This window comes from Oncorhynchus nerka, linkage group LG6 (genome assembly GCF_034236695.1).
Source record: "Oncorhynchus nerka isolate Pitt River linkage group LG6, Oner_Uvic_2.0, whole genome shotgun sequence".
NCBI lineage: Eukaryota > Metazoa > Chordata > Actinopteri > Salmoniformes > Salmonidae > Oncorhynchus > Oncorhynchus nerka.
In genome coordinates this window covers 10,612,424-10,640,165 of record NC_088401.1, presented here as the reverse complement: position 1 = coordinate 10,640,165, position 27,742 = coordinate 10,612,424, and positions in this window count along the sequence as shown.

The following is a 27,742-nucleotide window of genomic DNA, read 5'->3' as shown; positions in this document are numbered from 1 at the left end:
GAGACAAGGTTGAGTAGGGTAGGGTAGGGGGACAGGGATGAGATAGGGTAGGGGACGGTGATGAGGTAGGGTAGGGGACAGGGATGAGGTAGGGTAGGGGACAGGGATGAGGTAGGGTAGGGGACAGGGATGAGGTAGGGAGAGGACAGGGATGAGGTAGGTTAGGAGGGCAGGGATGAGGTAGGGTAGGGGACAGGGATGAGGTAGGGTAAAGGAACAGGGATGAGGTAGGGTAGGGGAAAAGGGATAAGGTAGGGTAGGGAACAGGGATGAGGTAGGTAGGGTAGGGGGACAGGGATGAGGTAGGGTAGGGGGACAGGTATGAGGTAGGGTAGGGGACAGGGATGAGGTAGGGTAAGGGACAGGGATGAGGTAGGGTAGGGGGACAGGGATGAGGTAGGGTAGAGAGACAAGGATGAGGTAGGGTAGGGAGACAGGGATGAGGTAGGGTAGGGGACAGGAGGAGGTAGGGTAGGGGGACAGGGATGAGATAGGGTAGGGGCCAGGGATGAGGTAGGGTAGGGGACAGGGATGAGGTAGGGTAGGGGACAGGGATGCGATAGGGTAGGGGACAGGGATGAGGTAGGGTAGGGGACAGGGATGAGGTAGGGTAGGGGACAGGGATGAAGTAGGGTAGGGCCCAGGGATAAGGTAGGGTAGGGGACAGGGATGAGGTACGGTAGGGGACAGGGATGAGGTAGGGTAGGGGGATAGGGAGATAGGGTAGGGGGGACAGCGATGAGGTAGGGTAGGGGGACAGGGATGAGGTAGGGTAGGGGAACAGGGATGAGGTACAGGGGACAGGGATGAGGTAGGGTAGGGGGACAGGGATGAGGTAGGGTAGGGGGACAAGGATGAGGTAGGGTAGGGGACAGGAGGAGGTAGGGTGGAGACAGGGATGAGGTAGGGTAGGGAAAAGGATGAGGTAGGGTAGGGGACAGGGATGAAGTAGGGTAGGGGACAGGGATAAGGTAGGGTAGGGGACAGGGATGAGGTAGGTAGGGGGACAGGGATGAGGTAGGGTAGGGGATAGGAGATAGGGCAGGGGGACAGCGATGAGGTAGGGTAGGGGGACAGGGATGAGGTAGGGTAGGGGAACAGGGATGAGGTAGGGTAGGGGACAGGGATGAGGTAGGGTAGGGGACAGGGATGAGGTAGGGTAGGGGACAGGGATGAGGTAGGGTAAAGGAACAGGGATGAAGTAGGGCAGGGACGGGGATAAGGTAGGGTAGGGGACAGGGATGAGGTAGGGTAGGGGGACAGGGATGAGGTAGGGTAGGGGATAGGAGATAGGGTAGGGGGACAGCGATGAGGTAGGGTAGGGGGACAGGGATGAGGTAGGGTAGGGGACAGGGATGAGGTAGGGTAGGGGACAGGGATGAGGTAGGGTAAGGGACAGGGATGAGGTAGGGTAGGGGGACAGGGATGAGGTAGGGTGAGAGACAAGGATGAGGTATGGTAGGGGGACAGGGATGAAGTAGGGTAGGGGACAGGAGGAGGAGGGTAGAGAGACAGGGATGAGGTAGGGTAGGGGGGGACAGGGGGGACAGGGATGAGATAGGGTAGGGGACAGGGATGAGGTAGGGTAGGGAAAGGGATGAGGTAGAGTATGGGACAGGGATGAGATAGGGTAGGGGACAGGGATGAGGTAGGGTAGGGGGACAGGGATGGGGTAGGGTAGGGACAGGGATGAAGTAGGGTAGGGGGACAGGGATAAGGTAGAGTAGGGGACAGGGATGAGGTAGGGTAGGGGGGACAGGGATGAGGTAGGGTAGGGGATAGGAGATAGGGTAGGGGGACAGCGATGAGGTAGGGTAGGGGGACAGGGATGAGGTAGGGGGTGGGGGAACAGGGATGAGGTAGGGTAGGGGACAGTGATGAGGTAGGGAAATGGGACAGGGATGAGGTAGGGTAGGGGGGACAGGGATGAGGTAGGGTAGAGAGACAAGGATGAGGTAGGGTAGGGGGGACAGGGATGAAGTAGGGTAGGGGACAGGAGGAGGTAGGGTAGAGAGACAGGGATGAGGTAGGGTAGGGGGACAGGAGGAGGTAGGGTAGGGGGACAGGGATGAGATAGGGTAGGGGACAGGGATGAGGTAGGGTAGGGGACAGGGATGAGGTAGGGTAGGGGACAGGGATGAGATAGGGTAGGGGACAGGGATGGGGTAGGGTAGGGGACAGGGACGAGCCAGGGGGAAGATAGGCCTCTTAGACACGCACAGAGCTTCTATCTATCAACTAAATTGGTCAGCACGTGAATGTTAAATGTGTGCCTCAGACAGGAAACATAAAGAAAATAGCCTGAGATACGGCTGTCTTGCTTTCCATGCCCCAAAAGGACACAATGGAAGAAATCGACTGTCTTCATGTGACAATAAAGGCTATTATAGGAAACGTCAAAAGGCTGGCCCAGCGTCGTCCGGGTTAGGGTTTGGTCGGGGTAGGCCATCATCGTAAATAAGAATTTGTTCTTAACTAACTTGGCTTGTTAAATAAAATAAATACAAATAAATCAATAAATACATACAAATAAATAAATACAGGGAGAGGTCAAAACACAAATATTCATGGACATGTATCTATCTAGCTTGCTGTTGCTAGCTCATTTGTCCTGGGATATAAACATTGGGTTGTGATTTTATCTCAAATGCACAAGGTCCTTATTTTTCAGGATCTTTGTAGAGTTTTGACCCATTTTGAGTCTCATAATCATGTGTTCTCTACAACAATGATTCCACAGGTAAAAGGGGAAGCCTAGTTAGTGTCTAGTAACCTCTCCTCCTTCAGTCTTCTTCTCCTGTGGACTTTAAATGGCTGCTGGCAACCAACTTTAAGGTGTATTACCACCACCAACTGGACTGGAGAGTAGACCTCAGTTCATCTTTCAATCACCCACGTGGGTATATGCTCCTATAAACCAATGAGGAGATGGGAGAGGCGGAACTTGCAGGGCATCAAACGTTAAGAACTGTTGACGTCTTCGTGCAGTTTGGGTGCAATGATTGAATAACACGTAGGTGTACATTTATTTTGCAACGTGATACGCTTGGATTGCGTCCTACCTGACAGGTCGCTCCTACCAGGTGGCGTGGCGAGAATCCGTCTCCACACCACGTGCTCTCACCACTGGTGTCCCCCAGGGCTCTGTTCTAGGCCCTCTCCTATTCTCGCTATACACCAAGTCACTTGGCTCTGTCATAACCTCACATGGTCTCTCCTATCATTGCTATGCAGACGACACACAATTAATCTTCTCCTTTCCCCCTTCTGATGACCAGGTGGCGAATCGCATCTCTGCATGTCTGGCAGACATATCAGTGTGGATGACGGATCACCACCTCAAGCTGAACCTCGGCAAGACGGAGCTGCTCTTCCTCCCGGGGAAGGACTGCCCGTTCCATGATCTCGCCATCACGGTTGACAACTCCATTGTGTCCTCCTCCCACAGCGCTAAGAACCTTGGCGTGATCCTGGACAACACCCTGTCGTTCTCAACTAACATCAAGGCGGTGGCCCATTCCTGTAGGTTCATGCTCTACAACATCCGCAGAGTACGGCCCTGCCTCACACAGGAAGCGGCGCAGGTCCTAATCCAGGCACTTGTCATCTCCCGTCTGGATTACTGCAACTCGCTGTTGGCTGGGCTCCCTGCCTGTGCCATTAAACCCCTACAACTCATCCAGAACGCCGCAGCCCGTCTGGTGTTCAACCTTCCCAAGTTCTCTCACGTCACCCCGCTCCTCCGCTCTCTCCACTGGCTTCCAGTTGAAGCTCGCATCCGCTACAAGACCATGGTGCTTGCCTACGGAGCTGTGAGGGGAACGGCACCTCAGTACCTCCAGGCTCTGATCAGGCCCTACACCCAAACAAGGGCACTGCGTTCATCCACCTCTGGCCTGCTCGCCTCCCTACCACTGAGGAAGTACAGTTCCCGCTCAGCCCAGTCAAAACTGTTCGCTGCTCTGGCCCCCCAATGGTGGAACAAACTCCCTCACGACGCCAGGACAGCGGAGTCAAGGAATACCTAGGATAGGATAAAGTAATCCCTCTCACCCCCCCCCTTAAAAGATTTAGATGCACTACTGTTCCACTGGATGTCATAAGGTGAATGCACCAATTTGTAAGTCGCTCTGGATAAGAGCGTCTGCTAAATGACTTAAATGTAAATGTAATACAACAGGTGTGGTCAGCATGTAATACTAATACAACAGGTGTGGTCAGCATGTAATACTAATACAACAGGTGTGGTCAGCATGTAATACTAATACAACAGGTGTGGTCAGCATGTAATACTAATACAACAGGTGTGGTCAGCATGTAATACTAATACAACAGGTGTGGTCAGCATGTAATACTAATACAACAGGTGTGGTCAGCATGTAATACTAATACAACAGGTGTGGTCAGCATGTAATACTAATTCAACAGGTGTGGTCAGCATGTAATACTAATACAACAGGTGTGGTCAGCATGTAAAACTAATACAACAGGTGTGGTCAGCATGTAATACTAATACAACAGGTGTGGTCAGCATGTAATACTAATACAACAGGTGTGGTCAGCATGTAATACTAATACAACAGGTGTGGTCAGCATTTACTCCAACGACAAAGTGATAAAAAGTGACAAGTTGGATTTGATGGCCTGCACAAATCAAAATCAAATCAATTGTATTTGTCACATGTGCCGAATACAACAGGTGTAGTAGACCTTACAGTGAAATGCTGAATACAACAGGTGTAGTAGACCTTACAGTGAAATGCTGAATACAACAGGTGTAGTAGACCTTACAGTGAAATACTGAATACAACAGGTGTAGTAGACCTTACAGTGAAATACTGAATACAACAGGTGTAGTAGACCTTACAGTGAAATACTGAATACAACAGGTGTAGTAGACCTTACAGTGAAATACTGAATACAACAGGTGTAGTAGACCTTACAGTGAAATACTGAATACAACAGGTGTAGTAGACCTTACAGTGAAATACTGAATACAACAGGTGTAGTAGACCTTACAGTGAAATACTGAATACAACAGGTGTAGTAGACCTTACAGTGAAATGCTGAATACAACAGGTGTAGTAGACCTTACAGTGAAATGCTGAATACAACAGGTGTAGTAGACCTTACAGTGAAATACTGAATACAACAGGTGTAGTAGACCTTACAGTGAAATACTGAATACAACAGGTGTAGTAGACCTTACAGTGAAATACTGAATACAACAGGTGTAGTAGACCTTACAGTGAAATGCTGAATACAACAGGTGTAGTAGACCTTACAGTGAAATGCTGAATACAACAGGTGTAGTAGACCTTACAGTGAAATACTGAATACAACAGGTGTAGTAGACCTTACAGTGAAATGCTGAATACAACAGGTGTAGTAGACCTTACAGTGAAATGCTGAATACAACAGGTGTAGTAGACCTTACAGTGAAATACTGAATACAACAGGTGTAGTAGACCTTACAGTGAAATGCTGAATACAACAGGTGTAGTAGACCTTACAGTGAAATGCTGAATACAACAGGTGTAGTAGACCTTACAGTGAAATGCTGAATACAACAGGTGTAGTAGACCTTACAGTGAAATACTGAATACAACAGGTGTAGTAGACCTTACAGTGAAATACTGAATACAACAGGTGTAGTAGACCTTACAGTGAAATGCTGAATACAACAGGTGTAGTAGACCTTACAGTGAAATGCTGAATACAACAGGTGTAGTAGACCTTACAGTGAAATGCTGAATACAACAGGTGTAGTAGACCTTACAGTGAAATACTGAATACAACAGGTGTAGTAGACCTTACAGTGAAATGCTGAATACAACAGGTGTAGTAGACCTTACAGTGAAATACTGAATACAACAGGTGTAGTAGACCTTACAGTGAAATGCTGAATACAACAGGTGTAGTAGACCTTACAGTGAAATACTGAATACAACAGGTGTAGTAGACCTTACAGTGAAATGCTGAATACAACAGGTGTAGTAGACCTTACAGTGAAATACTGAATACAACAGGTGTAGTAGACCTTACAGTGAAATGCTGAATACAACAGGTGTAGTAGACCTTACAGTGAAATACTGAATACAACAGGTGTAGTAGACCTTACAGTGAAATGCTGAATACAACAGGTGTAGTAGACCTTACAGTGAAATGCTGAATACAACAGGTGTAGTAGACCTTACAGTGAAATGCTGAATACAACAGGTGTAGTAGACCTTACAGTGAAATACTGAATACAACAGGTGTAGTAGACCTTACAGTGAAATGCTGAATACAACAGGTGTAGTAGACCTTACAGTGAAATGCTGAATACAACAGGTGTAGTAGACCTTACAGTGAAATGCTGAATACAACAGGTGTAGTAGACCTTACAGTGAAATACTGAATACAACAGGTGTAGTAGACCTTACAGTGAAATACTGAATACAACAGGTGTAGTAGACCTTACAGTGAAATGCTGAATACAACAGGTGTAGTAGACCTTACAGTGAAATACTGAATACAACAGGTGTAGTAGACCTCACAGTGAAATGCTGAATACAACAGGTGTAGTAGACCTTACAGTGAAATGCTGAATACAACAGGTGTAGTAGACCTTACAGTGAAATGCTGAATACAACAGGTGTAGTAGACCTTACAGTGAAATACTGAATACAACAGGTGTAGTAGACCTTACAGTGAAATGCTGAATACAACAGGTGTAGTAGACCTTACAGTGAAATGCTGAATACAACAGGTGTAGTAGACCTTACAGTGAAATGCTGAATACAACAGGTGTAGTAGACCTTACAGTGAAATGCTGAATACAACAGGTGTAGTAGACCTTACAGTGAAATACTGAATACAACAGGTGTAGTAGACCTTACAGTGAAATGCTGAATACAACAGGTGTAGTAGACCTTACAGTGAAATACTGAATACAACAGGTGTAGTAGACCTTACAGTGAAATGCTGAATACAACAGGTGTAGTAGACCTTACAGTGAAATGCTGAATACAACAGGTGTAGTAGACCTTACAGTGAAATGCTGAATACAACAGGTGTAGTAGACCTTACAGTGAAATGCTGAATACAACAGGTGTAGTAGACCTTACAGTGAAATACTGAATACAACAGGTGTAGTAGACCTTACAGTGAAATGCTGAATACAACAGGTGTAGTAGACCTTACAGTGAAATGCTGAATACAACAGGTGTAGTAGACCTTACAGTGAAATGCTGAATACAACAGGTGTAGTAGACCTTACAGTGAAATGCTGAATACAACAGGTGTAGTAGACCTTACAGTGAAATACTGAATACAACAGGTGTAGTAGACCTTACAGTGAAATGCTGAATACAACAGGTGTAGTAGACCTTACAGTGAAATACTGAATACAACAGGTGTAGTAGACCTTACAGTGAAATGCTGAATACACAGGTGTAGTAGGTGTGAAATAGAATACAACAGGTGTAGTAGACCTTACAGTGAAATGCTGAATACAACAGGTGTAGTAGACCTTACAGTGAAATGCTGAATACAACAGGTGTAGTAGACCTTACAGTGAAATACTGAATACAACAGGTGTAGTAGACCTTACAGTGAAATGCTGAATACAACAGGTGTAGTAGACCTTACAGTGAAATGCTGAATACAACAGGTGTAGTAGACCTTACAGTGAAATGCTGAATACAACAGGTGTAGTAGACCTTACAGTGAAATACTGAATACAACAGGTGTAGTAGACCTTACAGTGAAATGCTGAATACAACAGGTGTAGTAGACCTTACAGTGAAATACTGAATACAACAGGTGTAGTAGACCTTACAGTGAAATGCTGAATACAACAGGTGTAGTAGACCTTACAGTGAAATGCTGAATACAACAGGTGTAGTAGACCTTACAGTGAAATGCTGAATACAACAGGTGTAGTAGACCTTACAGTGAAATGCTGAATACAACAGGTGTAGTAGACCTTACAGTGAAATGCTGAATACAACAGGTGTAGTAGACCTTACAGTGAAATGCTGAATACAACAGGTGTAGTAGACCTTACAGTGAAATGCTGAATACAACAGGTGTAGTAGACCTTACAGTGAAATGCTGAATACAACAGGTGTAGTAGACCTTACAGTGAAATACTGAATACAACAGGTGTAGTAGACCTTACAGTGAAATGCTGAATACAACAGGTGTAGTAGACCTTACAGTGAAATACTGAATACAACAGGTGTAGTAGACCTTACAGTGAAATACTGAATACAACAGGTGTAGTAGACCTTACAGTGAAATACTGAATACAACAGGTGTAGTAGACCTTACAGTGAAATGCTGAATACAACAGGTGTAGTAGACCTTACAGTGAAATGCTGAATACAACAGGTGTAGTAGACCTTACAGTGAAATGCTGAATACAACAGGTGTAGTAGACCTTACAGTGAAATGCTGAATACAACAGGTGTAGTAGACCTTACAGTGAAATGCTGAATACAACAGGTGTAGTAGACCTTACAGTGAAATGCTGAATACAACAGGTGTAGTAGACCTTACAGTGAAATACTGAATACAACAGGTGTAGTAGACCTTACAGTGAAATGCTGAATACAACAGGTGTAGTAGACCTTACAGTGAAATGCTGAATACAACAGGTGTAGTAGACCTTACAGTGAAATGCTGAATACAACAGGTGTAGTAGACCTTACAGTGAAATGCTGAATACAACAGGTGTAGTAGACCTTACAGTGAAATACTGAATACAACAGGTGTAGTAGACCTTACAGTGAAATGCTGAATACAACAGGTGTAGTAGACCTTACAGTGAAATGCTGAATACAACAGGTGTAGTAGACCTTACAGTGAAATGCTGAATACAACAGGTGTAGTAGACCTTACAGTGAAATGCTGAATACAACAGGTGTAGTAGACCTTACAGTGAAATGCTGAATACAACAGGTGTAGTAGACCTTACAGTGAAATGCTGAATACAACAGGTGTAGTAGACCTTACAGTGAAATGCTGAATACAACAGGTGTAGTAGACCTTAGACAGTGAAATACTGAATACAACAGGTGTAGTAGACCTTACAGTGAAATGCTGAATACAACAGGTGTAGTAGACCTTACAGTGAAATGCTGAATACAACAGGTGTAGTAGACCTTACAGTGAAATGCTGAATACAACAGGTGTAGTAGACCTTACAGTGAAATGCTGAATACAACAGGTGTAGTAGACCTTACAGTGAAATGCTGAATACAACAGGTGTAGTAGACCTTACAGTGAAATGCTGAATACAACAGGTGTAGTAGACCTTACAGTGAAATGCTGAATACAACAGGTGTAGTAGACCTTACAGTGAAATGCTGAATACAACAGGTGTAGTAGACCTTACAGTGAAATACTGAATACAACAGGTGTAGTAGACCTTACAGTGAAATGCTGAATACAACAGGTGTAGTAGACCTTACAGTGAAATGCTGAATACAACAGGTGTAGTAGACCTTACAGTGAAATGCTGAATACAACAGGTGTAGTAGACCTTACAGTGAAATGCTGAATACAACAGGTGTAGTAGACCTTACAGTGAAATGCTGAATACAACAGGTGTAGTAGACCTTACAGTGAAATGCTGAATACAACAGGTGTAGTAGACCTTACAGTGAAATGCTGAATACAACAGGTGTAGTAGACCTTACAGTGAAATGCTGAATACAACAGGTGTAGTAGACCTTACAGTGAAATACTGAATACAACAGGTGTAGTAGACCTTACAGTGAAATGCTGAATACAACAGGTGTAGTAGACCTTACAGTGAAATGCTGAATACAACAGGTGTAGTAGACCTTACAGTGAAATGCTGAATACAACAGGTGTAGTAGACCTTACAGTGAAATGCTGAATACAACAGGTGTAGTAGACCTTACAGTGAAATGCTGAATACAACAGGTGTAGTAGACCTTACAGTGAAATGCTGAATACAACAGGTGTAGTAGACCTTACAGTGAAATGCTGAATACAACAGGTGTAGTAGACCTTACAGTGAAATGCTGAATACAACAGGTGTAGTAGACCTTACAGTGAAATGCTGAATACAACAGGTGTAGTAGACCTTACAGTGAAATACTGAATACAACAGGTGTAGTAGACCTTACAGTGAAATGCTGAATACAACAGGTGTAGTAGACCTTACAGTGAAATGCTGAATACAACAGGTGTAGTAGACCTTACAGTGAAATGCTGAATACAACAGGTGTAGTAGACCTTACAGTGAAATGCTGAATACAACAGGTGTAGTAGACCTTACAGTGAAATGCTGAATACAACAGGTGTGAAAGTAGACCTTACAGTGAAATGCTGAATACAACAGGTGTAGTAGACCTTACAGTGAAATGCTGAATACAACAGGTGTAGTAGACCTTACAGTGAAATGCTGAATACAACAGGTGTAGTAGACCTTACAGTGAAATACTGAATACAACAGGTGTAGTAGACCTTACAGTGAAATGCTGAATACAACAGGTGTAGTAGACCTTACAGTGAAATACTGAATACAACAGGTGTAGTAGACCTTACAGTGAAATGCTGAATACAACAGGTGTAGTAGACCTTACAGTGAAATACTGAATACAACAGGTGTAGTAGACCTTACAGTGAAAACTGAATACAACAGGTGTAGTAGACCTTACAGTGAAATGCTGAATACAACAGGTGTAGTAGACCTTACAGTGAAATGCTGAATACAACAGGTGTAGTAGACCTTACAGTGAAATGCTGAATACAACAGGTGTAGTAGACCTTACAGTGAAATACTGAATACAACAGGTGTAGTAGACCTTACAGTGAAATGCTGAATACAACAGGTGTAGTAGACCTTACAGTGAAATGCTGAATACAACAGGTGTAGTAGACCTTACAGTGAAATGCTGAATACAACAGGTGTAGTAGACCTTACAGTGAAATGCTGAATACAACAGGTGTAGTAGACCTTACAGTGAAATGCTGAATACAACAGGTGTAGTAGACCTTACAGTGAAATGCTGAATACAACAGGTGTAGTAGACCTTACAGTGAAATGCTGAATACAACAGGTGTAGTAGACCTTACAGTGAAATGCTGAATACAACAGGTGTAGTAGACCTTACAGTGAAATGCTGAATACAACAGGTGTAGTAGACCTTACAGTGAAATGCTGAATACAACAGGTGTAGTAGACCTTACAGTGAAATACTGAATACAACAGGTGTAGTAGACCTTACAGTGAAATGCTGAATACAACAGGTGTAGTAGACCTTACAGTGAAATGCTGAATACAACAGGTGTAGTAGACCTTACAGTGAAATGCTGAATACAACAGGTGTAGTAGACCTTACAGTGAAATGCTGAATACAACAGGTGTAGTAGACCTTACAGTGAAATGCTGAATACAACAGGTGTAGTAGACCTTACAGTGAAATGCTGAATACAACAGGTGTAGTAGACCTTACAGTGAAATGCTGAATACAACAGGTGTAGTAGACCTTACAGTGAAATGCTGAATACAACAGGTGTAGTAGACCTTACAGTGAAATGCTGAATACAACAGGTGTAGTAGACCTTACAGTGAAATGCTGAATACAACAGGTGTAGTAGACCTTACAGTGAAATACTGAATACAACAGGTGTAGTAGACCTTACAGTGAAATGCTGAATACAACAGGTGTAGTAGACCTTACAGTGAAATGCTGAATACAACAGGTGTAGTAGACCTTACAGTGAAATGCTGAATACAACAGGTGTAGTAGACCTTACAGTGAAATGCTGAATACAACAGGTGTAGTAGACCTTACAGTGAAATGCTGAATACAACAGGTGTAGTAGACCTTACAGTGAAATGCTGAATACAACAGGTGTAGTAGACCTTACAGTGAAATGCTGAATACAACAGGTGTAGTAGACCTTACAGTGAAATGCTGAATACAACAGGTGTAGTAGACCTTACAGTGAAATACTGAATACAACAGGTGTAGTAGACCTTACAGTGAAATACTGAATACAACAGGTGTAGTAGACCTTACAGTGAAATGCTGAATACAACAGGTGTAGTAGACCTTACAGTGAAATGCTGAATACAACAGGTGTAGTAGACCTTACAGTGAAATGCTGAATACAACAGGTGTAGTAGACCTCACAGTGAAATGCTGAATACAACAGGTGTAGTAGACCTTACAGTGAAATGCTGAATACAACAGGTGTAGTAGACCTTACAGTGAAATACTGAATACAACAGGTGTAGTAGACCTTACAGTGAAATGCTGAATACAACAGGTGTAGTAGACCTTACAGTGAAATGCTGAATACAACAGGTGTAGTAGACCTTACAGTGAAATGCTGAATACAACAGGTGTAGTAGACCTTACAGTGAAATGCTGAATACAACAGGTGTAGTAGACCTTACAGTGAAATGCTGAATACAACAGGTGTAGTAGACCTTACAGTGAAATGCTGAATACAACAGGTGTAGTAGACCTTACAGTGAAATGCTGAATACAACAGGTGTAGTAGACCTTACAGTGAAATGCTGAATACAACAGGTGTAGTAGACCTTACAGTGAAATGCTGAATACAACAGGTGTAGTAGACCTTACAGTGAAATGCTGAATACAACAGGTGTAGTAGACCTTACAGTGAAATGCTGAATACAACAGGTGTAGTAGACCTTACAGTGAAATGCTGAATACAACAGGTGTAGTAGACCTTACAGTGAAATGCTGAATACAACAGGTGTAGTAGACCTTACAGTGAAATGCTGAATACAACAGGTGTAGTAGACCTCACAGTGAAATGCTGAATACAACAGGTGTAGTAGACCTTACAGTGAAATGCTGAATACAACAGGTGTAGTAGACCTTACAGTGAAATGCTGAATACAACAGGTGTAGTAGACCTTACAGTGAAATGCTGAATACAACAGGTGTAGTAGACCTTACAGTGAAATGCTGAATACAACAGGTGTAGTAGACCTTACAGTGAAATGCTGAATACAACAGGTGTAGTAGACCTTACAGTGAAATACTGAATACAACAGGTGTAGTAGACCTTACAGTGAAATACTGAATACAACAGGTGTAGTAGACCTTACAGTGAAATACTGAATACAACAGGTGTAGTAGACCTTACAGTGAAATGCTGAATACAACAGGTGTAGTAGACCTTACAGTGAAATGCTGAATACAACAGGTGTAGTAGACCTCACAGTGAAATGCTGAATACAACAGGTGTAGTAGACCTTACAGTGAAATGCTGAATACAACAGGTGTAGTAGACCTTACAGTGAAATACTGAATACAACAGGTGTAGTAGACCTCACAGTGAAATGCTGAATACAACAGGTGTAGTAGACCTTACAGTGAAATGCTGAGTACAACAGGTGTAGACCTCACAGTGAAATGCTGAGTACAACAGGTGTAGTAGACCTCACAGTGAAATGCTGAATACAACAGGTGTAGTAGACCTTACAGTGAAATGCTGAATACAACAGGTGTAGTAGACCTTACAGTGAAATGCTGAATACAACAGGTGTAGTAGACCTCACAGTGAAATGCTGATCTACCAGCTATTAACCAACAATACAATTAATAAAAATAAGAGTTAAGAAAATATTGACTAAATAAACTAAAGTAAAAACAAGGAAAAATAAGTTGCACAATAACATAACACTAACGAGGCTATATACAGGGTGTACCGGTACAGAGTAAACGTCAGGTTAGTCAAGGTAATTGAGGTATTATGTAGGTAGGGGTAAAGAGACTAGGTGTAGATAATAAACAGCGAGTAGCAGCACTGCGTGTGCCGTTCGGGCGACAGACAACCGGTAGACCCGATGACCTATTTCTTGAGTCTCTCAACACCAATACCCAAGGCATACAAATTCAAGTACATTGTCTGTACGAGCCGCTCATTTCACAGTGCCGTATCCCCATAACACAGAATCTGTGCAAACATACTAGTAACCAGCTTCACGTTGCTCAAATTATTTGTGACGGATCTCGTTAAAGATGCGACAACACATTTTGGTAGTATTGCTGTTTTTTTTTGTCTTCTTCCTTATTGGAAGCCATGGCAGGTAGGAGAGAGAGTGACTGAGCACAGTACAAATCAGGCTAGCTTACTGTTCCTTCTATTGGTATGAGAGAGAGAGAGAGAGAGAGAGAGAGAGAGAGAGAGAGAGAGACAGAGACAGAGACAGAGACAGAGAGAGAGACAGAGAGAGAGAGAGAGAGAGAGAGAGAGAGAGAGAGAGAGAGAGAGTGACTGAGCACAGTCCAAATCAGGCTAGCTTACTGTTCCTTCTATTGGTATGAAAGAGAGAGAGAGAGAGAGAGAGAGAGAGAGAGAGACAGAGAGAGATATATTCTGGGAGGAGTGAGGAAAATGTCAACTCTATCTTGTGTGCTGGTGAAAATACCTGAATGTTTCCCACCAGAGATATTTGTTGTCATGAAGCAGTCCAGCAGTTCTCTACCACTGTGAGGCTGAGTCATCTCTCAGTAATATGATATATTCACCTCTACATGAAGCAGTCCAGCAGTTCTCTACCACTGTGAGGCTGAGTCACCTCTCAGTAATATGATATATTCACCTCTACATGAAGCAGTCCAGCAGTTCTCTACCAGTGTGAGGCTGAGTCTCTCAGTAATATGATATATTCACCTCTACATGAAGCAGTCCAGCAGTTCTCTACCACTGTGAGGCTGAGTCGCCTCTCAGTAATATGATATATTCACCTCTACATGAAGCAGTCCAGCAGTTCTCTACCACTGTGAGGCTGAGTCACCTCTCAGTAATATGATATATTCACCTCTACATGAAGCAGTCGAGCAGTTCTCTACCAGTGTGAGGCTGAGTCGCCTCTCAGTAATATGATATATTCTCCCTACATGAAGCAGTCCAGCAGTTCTCTACCACTGTGAGGCTGAGTCACCTCTCAGTAATATGATATATTCACCTCTACATGAAGCAGTCCAGCAGTTCTCTACCACTGTGAGGCTGAGTCACCTCTCAGTAATATGATATATTCACCTCTACATGAAGCAGTCCAGCAGTTCTCTACCACTGTGAGGCTGAGTCACCTCTCAGTAATATGATATATTCACCTCTACATGAAGCAGTCCAGCAGTTCTCTACCACTGTGAGGCTGAGTCACCTCTCAGTAATATGATATATTCACCTCTACATGAAGCAGTCCAGCAGTTCTCTACCACTGTGAGGCTGAGTCATCTCTCAGTAATATGATATATTCACCTCTACATGAAGCAGTCCAGCAGTTCTCTACCACTGTGAGGCTGAGTCACCTCTCAGTAATATGATATATTCACCTCTACATGAAGCAGTCCAACAGTTCTCTACCACTGTGAGGCTGAGTCACCTCTCAGTAATATGATATATTCACCTCTACATGATCAATACAGCAGGGAAGCGATTTCATTTTAAGAAATTGTATATTTTTAATCGAAGAACATTTAGATTTTTCAGCATAACATTTAACTTGATTTGAAATATGAATAGTTACTTCTAATGACAAGCATTTGGAAATGGGAAATTGAGTAACCAGACGTGTAGCTCTAAGACAATAAGTACAGAAGTAGTGCCAAGAGGATTCCCTTTACCACTTCAACAAAGGATTAATCCCACTTAACAGGGGCCATAGACACGTCTATTCATTAACACACCGCAGAGGCACATTTACATGCGGCTTTAACTGCTGCTATGCTTGAGTGATACTGAACACCACCGTTTCCTTTTCCTGATCCGGGTTCGTGCACCAACACAGGGAGCATTTCGACACACACACCATTCTGTAAACACAGGGTAATAGCTATACTGTGTCTGCCTTCTATTCCTCGTTCCCCCTGTATGTCTCTCTAATTCCTCGTTCCCCCTGTATGTCTCTTTAATTCCTCGTTCCCCCTGTATGTCTCTCTAATTCCTCGTTCTCCCTGCATGTCTCTCTTATTCCTCGTTCTCCCTGTATGTCTCTCTAATTCCTCGTTCTCCCTGCATGTCTCTCTTATTCCTCGTTCCCCCTGCATGTCTCTCTTATTCCTCGTTCCCCCTGTATGTCTCTATAATTCCTCGTTCCCCCTGCATGTCTCTCTAATTCCTCGTTCCCCCTGTATGTTCCCCCTGTATGTCTCTTTAATTCCTCGTTCCCCCTGTATGTCTCTTTAATTCCTCGTTCCCCCTGTATGTTCCCCCTGTATGTCTCTCTAATTCCTCGTCCCCCTGTATGTCTCTTTAATTCCTCGTTCCCCCTGTATGTCTCTTTAATTCCTCGTTCCCCCTGTATGTCTCTTTAATTCCTCGTTCCCCCTGTATGTTCCCCCTGTATGTCTCTTTAATTCCTCGTTCCCCCTGTATGTCTCTTTAATTCCTCGTTCCCCCTGTATGTCTCTTTAATTCCTCGTTCCCCCTGTATGTTCCCCCTGTATGTCTCTTTAATTCCTCGTTCCCCCTGTATGTTCCCCATGTATGTCTCTTTAATTCCTCGTTCCCCCTGTATGTTCCCCCTGTATGTCTCTCTAATTCCTCGTTCCCCCTGTATGTTCCCCCTGTATGTCTCTTTAATTCCTCGTTCCCCCTGTATGTCTCTCTAATTCCTCGTTCCCCCTGTATGTCTCTCTAATTCCTCGTTCTCCCTGTATGTCCCTCTAATTCCTCGTCCCCCCTGTATGTTCCCCCTGTATGTCTCTTTAATTCCTCGTTCTCCCTGTATGTTCCCCCTGTATGTCTCTTTAATTCCTCGTTCCCCCTGTATGTCTCTCTAATTCCTCGTTCCCCCTGTATGTCTCTCTAATTCCTCGTTCCCCCTGTATGTCTCTCTAATTCCTCGTTCCCCCTGTATGTCTCTTTAATTCCTCGTTCCCCCTGTATGTCTCTTTAATTCCTCGTTCCCCCTGTATGTTCCCCCTGTATGTCACTCTAATTCCTCGTTCCCCCTGTATGTCTCTCTAATTCCTCGTTCCCCCTGTATGTTCTCCCTGTATGTCTCTCTAATTCCTCGTTCCCCCTGTATGTTCCCCCTGTATGTCTCTTTAATTCCTCGTTCCCCCTGTATGTCTCTTTAATTCCTCGTTCCCCCTGTATGTCTCTCTAATTCCTCGTTCCCCCTGTATGTTGTCCCCTCTCTAATTCCTCGTTCCCCCTGTATGTTCCCCTGTATGTCTCTCTAATTCCTCTGTATGTTCCCCCTGTATGTCTCTCTAATTCCTCGTTCCCCCTGTATGTCTCTCTAATTCCTCGTTTCCCCCTGTATGTCTCTCTAATTCCTCGTTTCCCCCTGTATGTCTCTTTAATTCCTCGTTCCCCCTGTATGTTCCCTCTGTATGTCTCTTTAATTCCTCGTTCCCCCTGTATGTCTCTTTAATTCCTCGTTCCCCCTGTATGTTCCCTCTGTATGTCTCTCTAATTCCTCGTTCCCCCTGTATGTCTCTTTAATTCCTCGTTCCCCCTGTATGTCTCTTTAATTCCTCGTTCCCCCTGTATGTTCCCCCTGTATGTCTCTCTAATTCCTCGTTCCCCCTGTATGTCTCTCTAATTCCTCGTTCCCCCTGTATGTCTCTCTAATTCCTCGTTTCCCCCTGTATTGTATTCTATCTATAAACTCTCGATGAGGCTCTTTCCAAATCCATGTTATTCCAGAAGATATTATGATTACTGATGAGATGGACCAGAATATATTAACCGTCACGCCAGGCATCTCAGATGTATAGAGGACTTACAATACAGAGAGAGAGAGAGAGAGAGAGAGAGAGAGAGAGAGAGAGAGAGAGAAAACCCAGGAAGAGTAGCTGCTGCCTTGACAGGAACTAATGGGGATCCATAATAAACCCCAGGAAGAGTAGCTGCTGCCTTGACAGGAACTAATGGGGATCCAAAATAAACCCCAGGAAGAGTAGCTGCTGCCTTGACAGGAACTAATGGGGATCCAAAATAAACCCCAGGAAGAGTAGCTGCTGCCTTGACAGGAACTAATGGGGATCCATAATAAACCCCCAGGAAGAGTAGCTGCTGCCTTGGCAGGAACGAATGCGGATCCCTAATAAACCCCCAGGAAGAGTAGCTGCTGCCTTGGCAGGAACGAATGGGGATGTTCATGTTGATATATATGTTCACATTTATGTTGATGTTCATGTATCCCATCTCAACTTGGGGAGAGTTTCTGTATTTTCTCCCTGCAATCTCTAATCAATTATTTACCAAACATGAAAAGAATGAAAGAACAGAAAAAAATGAAAATGAGAGATAAGTAACCATGTGAACTGAGGAATGATTGGCAGGAAACATGTCAACATGTGACACGTATCTGACACTATACCTACCCCCTTTTAGGGCCTGATAGCAGCACCAGCCAGGACAGAGACGCAGGGCCCAATGACGCCTACAGTCAGGACACAGACAGAGACGCCAAACAGGGTCCAATGATGCCCACAGAAAGGACACAGACAGAGACGCAGGGCCCAATGATGCCCACAGACAGGACAGAGACAGAGACGCCAAACAGGGTCCAATGATGCCCACAGAAAGGACACAGACAGAGACGCAGGGCCCAATGATGCCCACAGACAGGACAGAGACAGAGACGCAGGGCCCAATGATGCCCACAGACAGGACAGAGACAGAGACGCAGGGCCCAATGATGCCCACAGACAGGACAGAGACAGAGACGCAGGGCCCAATGACGCCTACAGAAAGGACACAGACAGAGACGCAGGGCCCAATGATGCCCACAGACAGGACAGAGACAGAGACGCAGGGCCCAATGATGCCCACAGAAAGGACACAGACAGAGACGCAGGGCCCAATGATGCCCACAGAAAGGACACAGACAGAGACGCAGGGCCCAATGACGCCCACAGAAAGGACACAGACAGAGACGCAGGGCCCAATGACGCCCACAGAAAGGACACAGACAGAGACGCAGGGCCCAATGACGCCCACAGAAAGGACACAGACAGAGACGCAGGGCCCAATGACGCCTACAGACAGGACACAGACAGATGCCAGGTAGGGCCCATCGATGCTCACAGCTAGGACTGTGGCGGTCATGACATTTTGTCAGACAGTTATTGTCATGAATAAGTCTGCCGGTCTCACCGTAATTGACTGTTAATTAAATCCCACACATTTAGTATCTTTGAAACAACAACAACAACAACAACCATGTTTTCCACTCAGTTTCAACCTGTTGCTGAACTTCTTCAAATTGATGAATCACATTGAGGTGAGTTTTAAAAGCAAGATACTGTTTTGATAAGAAGAGATTACTATGACTCAACGGCGGTAATATGGTCACCGCAAAAACTCTACCCAGGGCCAGAACACAAACAGACGCAGATGCCAGATAGCTGCCCAATCAACACCCACAGCCAGAACACAAACAGACGCAGATGCCAGATAGCTGCCCAATCAACACCCACAGCCAGAACACAAACAGACGCAGATGCCAGATAGCTGCCCAACTAAGCCCACAGCCAGGACACAAAGAGATGCCAGGTAGCTCCCAATGAAGCCCATAGCCAGGACACAGACAGACGCCAGGGAGGTGGCCCAACGACGCCCACAGCCAGTACACAGACAGACAGACGCCAGGCGGCGCCCCAACGGCGCCCATAGCCAGTACACAGACAGACAGACAGACGCCAGGCGGCACCCCAACAACACCCACAGCCAGTACACAGACAGACGCCAGGCGGCGCCCCAACGACGCCCATAGCCAGTACACAGACAGACAGACAGACGCCAGGCGGCGCCCCAACGACACCCACGGCCAGTACACAGACAGACAGACGCCAGGCGGTGCCCCAACGACGCCCACAGCCAGTACACAGACAGACAGATGCCAGGCGGCGCCCCAACAACGCCCACAGCCAGTACACAGACAGACAGACGCCAGGCGGCAGCCCAACGACGCCAACAATAAGTGATTGATTAGAGAGCTGGAGATGGGGATGGCAGCTACGCTATTAAAATCTAGTATGTAAGCAGATCTGAATTTCGAAATGCAATGTCTATGGGAGATAATAATGGTGACTGGGGTACTGTGGTGTGTTGTTATTAGTAAAATGGTGGAAGCTCTTCTAGTCTGTAGTTGTGTGGGGAGAGAGAGAGAGAGAGAGATAATGAGAGATACTGAGAGAGATAATGAGAGAGATAATGAGAGAGAGATAGTGAGAGAAAGACAATGAGAGAGAGAGAGAGAGAGAGAGAGAGAGAGAGAGAGAGAGAGAGAGAGAGAGAGAGAGAGAGAGGATAGAAGGATGGAGGATATACTGTGGGTAAAAACAGCATGTTGATGAGAGAGGTCGAAGAAGAATGGCAAGCTAACAGGCGGGCTAAAAACAGACAAATAAAGGGGCAGAACGGCATCTCGGAACACACAACCCACCGGCCCTTGTCACAGATTGGCTAATGCAGCAGACGACCACACCGGGTTCCACTCCTGTCAGCTAAAACAAAGAAGAAGAGTCTCCAGTGGGCACGTGATCACCAACAGGAGTGGTTGAGGAGTGGACAAACATCACCTGGAAAATGACAGCGAGTTCAGTTTACATGAGTGGCCTGCGCAGTCCCCAGACCTCCACCCAATAGAACATCTTTGGGATTAGACGGAACGGTCTGTTTCGCAGCATGAATGTACCACCGTCTGCAGCAACTGCATGGTGCATCAGCAGAATGTCATCTTGTTAAATTCCCCAAAGAATTCAGGCTGATCTGGAGGCAAGGGGGGGGCTCTGACCAGGTACCAGATGGGTGTACCTTATAAACTGTCCGGTGAGTGTATGACAACCACTCAGACAGAATGTATTGTTAGAGAAGAGGTGTTAGAGCTGTTTGCTACTTGTTGAGGCCTCATAATAAACCCCTTCTTGGAAGACAGAACAGACAGGAAGTAACAAGGCTGAGCAACCATCTGTCAGACTCCATCACAGAGAGTGATGCTGCTTGTCTATTGGTTCCATCATAGGCTTATTGTACGACTTTTCCTCTAGTAGCCAGGGCTATCGGGCAAATCGACAAGATAGAGATATTAAAGAGTGTCAGAAGCTGTTAAGATGCTCTCTGTGTTTGCACAACGGATTATCAGACTCTCATCATATTCACCTCACACTCTGCATATGCTCATTGGAGGGAGGAGAGTGACGACGTGGAGGGAGGAGGGCGACATGGAGGGAGGAGGGCAACGTGGAGGGAGGAGAATGAGGTGGAGGGAGGAGGGCGACGTGGAGGGAGGAGGGCGACGTGGAGGGAGGAGGGTGACGTGGAGGGAGGAGGGTGACGTGGAGGGAGGAGGGTGACGTGGAGGGAGGAGGGTGATGTGGAGGGAGGAGGGTGGACGTGGAGGGACGTGGAGGGTGACGTGGAGGGAGGAGGGTGATGTGGAGGGAGGAGGGGTGACGTGGAGGGAGGAGGGCGACGTGGAGGGAGGAGGGTGATGTGGAGGGAGGAGGGTGATGTGGAGGGAGGAGGGCGACGTGGAGGGAGGAGGGCGACGTGGAGGGAGGAGGGTGATGTGGAGGGAGGAGGGTGATGTGGAGGGAGGAGGGTGATGTGGAGGGAGGAGGGTGGTGGAGGGAGGAGGGGACGTGGAGGGAGGAGGGGACGTGGGGAGGGTGACGTGGAGGGAGGAGGGTGACGTGGAGGGAGGAGGGGACGTGGAGGGAGGGGAGGGAGGAGGGTGACGTGGAGGGAGGGGAGGGAGGATGTGGAGGGAGGAGGGTGATGTGGAGGGAGGAGGGTGATGTGGAGGGAGGAGGATGACGTGGTTGGAGGAGAAAGAAGAGGTGGATGTGGCAGCTGAGATTTGTGGCTCACAGGCTTGACAAACTGACTGGTTGAGTGAGAGAGAGAGAAAGAAAGAGGTAGAGAGAGTTCAATTGAATTGAAATGAGAGAGGGCAGTGTGCACATATCCTGTCTTCTCTTGAGAGCCAGGTCTGCCTACGGCAGCCTTTCTCATAGCCTTGCAATTGAGAAGACATGCTATGTGCATGCTATGTGCACACTGCCCACAAAATGAGATGGAAACTCAGAGAGAGAGAGAGAGGTAAAGATGAGAGAGAGATATTGTAGAAAGGGTGCAAAGAGAGAGACAGAGAGAGAGGGAAGGTTGAGCACTATCAATAAAAGTGTAAGATATTAATCTAGGCAGCAGAAGGCCGACCACAGAGAGAGGTAGGAAGTCAAATAAAATCAAATGCACTCACTACTGTAAGTCGCTCTGGGTAAGAGTGTCTGCTAAATGACAGGAAGTGTAAAAAAATATATATATATATATATATAAAATATATATAAATGTATATATAAAATATAGATATATAAATATATATATAAAATATAGATATATAAATGTTTATATTAAATATATATATAGTGTTACGGTTTTCTTCCGTCGAAGGAGAGTCGGACCAAAATGCAGCGTGGTAATTTTGATACATGTTTAATAATGATGAAACACGAACAATACAAAAACAACAAACGGAATGTGAAAACCTATACAGCCTATTTTTTATTTATTTATTTATTTAAAATTTTAATAAAAAATAATTTATTATCTTCAATACCATTCATTCTTTACAACTCATAATTTACATACATACACAAATAATGGTATTTTAATTAAACTAATTTAACTAAACATAAACCCCAAACAAAACCTCACACTACAAAATACCTTTCCCTATCTCCCCGTCCCTAATCTATCCCCTTACAAATCTAAATGACACCCAGCCCTAAACCCCCCTTCCACCTCTCCCGAGCAGCATGCTGCCCCCACTTCCTCTCCTCCCTCTTCATCCTCCCCCTCAAATCTCCTTCCACCCTCCTCACTATCCCTTCCACCCCCCAATCTTTCCCTGTCTTCACCATGTTCTGCCTTGCTTCCCACAGCCCCCGTTTAAAGAGACTCATGAGAAGCCAGAGCAGAAACCTGTCCCTATCCGTCCCTCTCGCTCTCCCTACACCTCTCTCTAACCTGGCCCACGTCAATACAAAATCCCCCCTTACCAAACCTAACAACACCTGTGCCCTAGCCCATACTACTCCGGCAAAGGCACAGTCCCAAAAGACATGGCGCACAGTCTCCTCCCTGCCACAAGAGGATCTTAGACAGGTGGGGGATTGCACCAAACTATACCGGTACATGATGGAACGTACCGGCAAGCACTTATGGAGGCTCAACCAATTCAGGTCCTTGAGCCTGTTGTCCAGACCCGTGTTAGACCACACCATTACGCTTCTCACCTGATACGAGAAGAACACCCGCAGGAGGTAACCGGACGGGTGTATCACTGGATGAGCAAGCTCCGTTAACCAGAAAGAAACAAAAATTGTGTCCAGCTTGAGGGGGAAATGTGGTACCCCCCTACCTCCCTCCCCGATGGGCAGATCATGCGTGCCCTGGCGACCCACTCGCACCTGCCACTCCACATAAACTGAAACAAGCCTCACTAGAGGCCTCCTCAGACAAGCCGGCAATGGGTAGATGTACACCAAATACAAAAGAGACGGCAACACATCCACCTTTAGGACCAGGACTTTGCCCATAAAAGACAAATACCTAGCCTTCCACATTGCTAGTTTCCTCTGTACCACTGCGATACGCATGTTCCAGTTTAGCGTCGCTGAGCCGGAGGTCTCAAAATGGACCCCGAGAATCCTCAGGGCCCCCTCACAGAGAGATAACCCCCCAGGCACATCCGTTCTACCGCGCCATCTTCCGAAAAACTTGACGGAAGACTTTGCATGGTTCAGAACTGCTCCCGACGCTCGGGTGAAATCCCCAAAGATGGCAAGGGACCTTGTCAGGCACGGGTCCTTGCACAGCAGCAAGGAATTGTCGTCGGCGTACTGCGTCATCTTAACACGCAGCCCACCACTTCCAGGGATCAACAATCCTTCCACCCATGTGTCTGCCCTAATGGCAGCCCCCAGAGGCTCCATGTACAGAACGAAGAGGAGAGCCGAGAGTGGGCACACCTGCCTGACCCCAGACGAGAGGTCAAAAACGTCACCCAAGTGACTATTTACACTAACTCGGCACCCCGCTCCGACATATAATGTACGAATCCATCCTATGAACTTCTCCCCAAATCCTAATCGACCTAACACTGAGTAAAAAGGATCTATTCACGCGATCAAAGGCTTTCGCCTGATCTAGCGCTGCTACCATTAAAGGCAGTCCTCTATCTTCAACCCAAGCGATGGAGTCCCTGATTAACTGTAGGTTCCATCTAATAGAGCGGACCTCTACCCCGCACGTCTGATCCTCATGGACGACGTAGGGAAGGGCTGTGCGCAACCGGTCTGCTAAAACCTTTGCAAGTAGCTTGTAATCTACACACAGCATGGTCAACGGCCGCCAGTTGCCAAGGTCTGTTACTTCCCCCTTCTTATATAAAAGTGACAGCACACCAACAGCCATTGATCCCCCCGGGACCCCCGTCTCAAGGATGGCCTTCAAGACTTCGAGGACCACTGGTCCAAGTATACCCCAAAACTTGAGATAAAACTCAGCCGGCAGCCCATCCATCCCAGGCACCTTCCCTTTTCCCATCCTCCTAAGAGCGCTCTCAACCTCTTCTAGTGAAATCTGGGCCTCCATCACTTCTCTAATGTCCTCCGGCAACCGCCTGGACAAGTGTTCTAAAAACACATTTCCCTGCTCTACATCTATTTCCCTTTCCTTAAATAAACCTTGGAAATGATCAGTTGTCACCCTGACCATATCCTCTGGTTCTCTAACTATACTACCACTTCCCTAACGCCATGCATTACCTTCCTAATCTGTCTGGCCCTAACCGACTTAAAGAACATAGCAGAACAAGTCTCATTATGTTCTAGAAAGCCACTATGCGCACGCTCCAGGAAAGCTCGAGCCTTCCGCTCCTGCAACCCCCACCTTTAGGATTGCGGATCTCTCCCAGTCAAACGACCCGCCGAGGTTGCCTGCCTCGTATTCAAGTTCAATTAACCTTTGGATACGATCCACCTCCCTCCTCTCCTCCCTTTTTTTCCTCTTGCAATACCCTATTATAAAAGCCCTAATCCTCACCTTAACTAATTCCCACCACTCTAACACCCCCTCGCACATGGACCGGAGGCCTTCAAGCCTCCAAAAGAAACCATAAAACCCGTCAACAAAAGCCTGCTCCTCCAGCACATCCCGATCTAACTTCCAGTACCCCCTACCAAAGAGGCAGACTGGCGACCCCACCTGCAGGAGCACCCCGTCGTGATCCGAAAAGAAAACAGGCAACAGCCGCCCAGACAACTTACCCAAAGACCTGGGTACAAAAATATAGTCGAGCCTCCGCTCAACCCCCCTGGAGTTGCGCCATGTAGGACCGGCCATTTTCGGAGTAGTGTGCAGACCACCATCTACCAGACCATGGCAAGCCATTAGCCCGGCAATGGCACCTGCACTGCTATCCCCCCCATTCCTAAATCTGTATTAAAATCCCCCTATCACTAATTTCCTATTTGTGACACACAGGGCGTCAGACAGTCCACCATCTCCCTCCTGTCTGCCACCACCTGTGGCCCATACACCACCACTAATCTAAATTTACAATCCCTTATCGTGACATCCACCCCTATAACCCTCACCTGCATTACCACAAAAGAATCCTCCACTTTTACCTCCCTGTGCCCACACAAAATCCCTACCCCCGATGAGTGCACCCCCCCAATACCCCAAACCGACTCCCCCTTGTCCCACTCCCTCTTAAACCTATTAACATCCCCTCCATCCCTCAGGTGAACCTCCTGTAAAAAACAAAAATCAAACCCCACACCCTCCAAATAACTAAAAACCGCCCTCCTCTTAACACAATCCCTTAAACCCCTTACATTTAAACTAACAAAAGTAAAATTAGACCCCATGAAAGAATAAAATAAAAACATGTAATACACTCAAATTCTAAACCCAGACAGAAAAAAACAAAAACAGGAGACTCACCCGATGCTCCCCTGCTCCATATCTACTGGTGAGAACACCATCCGTAATCCCGACATTCCCCCCTCTTCCTCCATCTCACCAACCCAGGATGCAGGATTAGTGTTTGGCTCCGGGGTGCCCTGCACCCTGGTTCTACCCCCACAATCCTCCCCCTCCCCAGTGCTGCAGCTGGATTGGAAAAAAATCGGGGAGGCTGAGTCCCCAAACAAAAAACTCCCCACCTCCTGTACCCAGTCCTGAGTCTTGTTAGGTGTGTCCCCACCCAACAGAAGTTGAGGGCCTGGGGAAACCAGCAGCAACCCAGAGGTTTCTCCCACCCCCATCACTCTCTTGGCCATCCCTTCCCTCTCACTGTCGGCCAATCGCACCCTCCTCTTCATTCTCTTCTTTGGTGATGGCGGCAGTGAAGAGATACCACCCTCCCCCCCCCGCCAGCTCCTCCACCATACCCCTCATCTCTTCCACCAGGGCACTTTCCCCACAGTCCACTTGCTCTTCCACCGTCTCCTTCTCCAACACTCCTCCCTCGCTTTCTTCTCTCTCATGCTCCTCCACTCGGTTGCCTTCTTCCGCCGCTTTTCCTGGTTCTCCTACTCCCATGCCTTCCGTTTCGTTCTTTCTTCCATCCGCCGCTTCTTGCTCCTCCTCCTTCCTTGCGGCCTTCCCCTCTGGACCTGTACTCTGGTCATGAGGTGTGCTTCCTTCCCCGCCTCTTCTTCCCCATCCCCCGCTCCTGCTCCCCCCAGCCGCAGACGCATATGACCTCTGACGAGCCGGGCACCCCCGCCACAGGTGTGCTTTCGAGCCACACCCGTGGCACGTCTTAGGCTTGTCACAATCCCTCGCCTCGTGGTCCTCAGATCCACAAAATCTGCATTTTCTTGTGCTGCACGAGGCGAATATGTGTCCGTAGGCCATACAGCGCCTGCAAAATGGGGGCTGACGTGCATAAAACAACATCCCCCTGTCAGCCCCTAGGGAGAACATAGCAGGAGGATGGAGGTAGCCACCATGTCCCTTTGGGTCCTCTCTGAGGAGGGCCTGGAAGCCTCTCCTCCCATTCCAAAACCCAAGGGAGTCTTTGAGGTGCCTTGCTGAGGAGACGTTATCCATGTATCTCCCCAAAAAGGCCCTCACCTCTTCGTCCTTAACGTATGGGTTGTAAATGTTGACAGTTACAACCCTAAAGTTGTTCTTCGCCAGGCTTGTTATTTCATAGTGGCTCATCGGCCTCTCACCTCCCACTGCTCTTGCCCTTCTCAGGATATCATCGTGTTTCTCCTCTGTATATAGTGCCACGTCGTATGCTCCCTCCAACGAGTTGCCTTGGAAACAAAACACGTTCTTCACCGTCAACTTTAGAATCCCCATCAATATTATCCTTCCAAAAGTTTCCCGTCCTAAAGGCTTCAACTCCTTTTCCTTCCAAGCAAACCCAATCGTGTTGGCCAGCCCAATCCCAGGGACCGACCGTGTTGATGGATTTAGCACCATCTCCGCAAGGAGAATGGCGCTCGTTCTCTTCTCTTCCAAAACAAGGAAAAAATAAAAACCAAAGTGACTGAGCCTAATCTGGTGCAAACTAACACAGAGACAGGAACAATCACCCACAAAACACTCAAAGAATATGACTGCCTAAATATGGTTCCCAATCAGAGACAACGAGAATCACCTGCCTCTGATTGAGAACCGCCTCAGGCAACCATAGACTATGCTAGAAAACCCCACTAAGCCACAATCCCAAAACCTACGGGAAAAA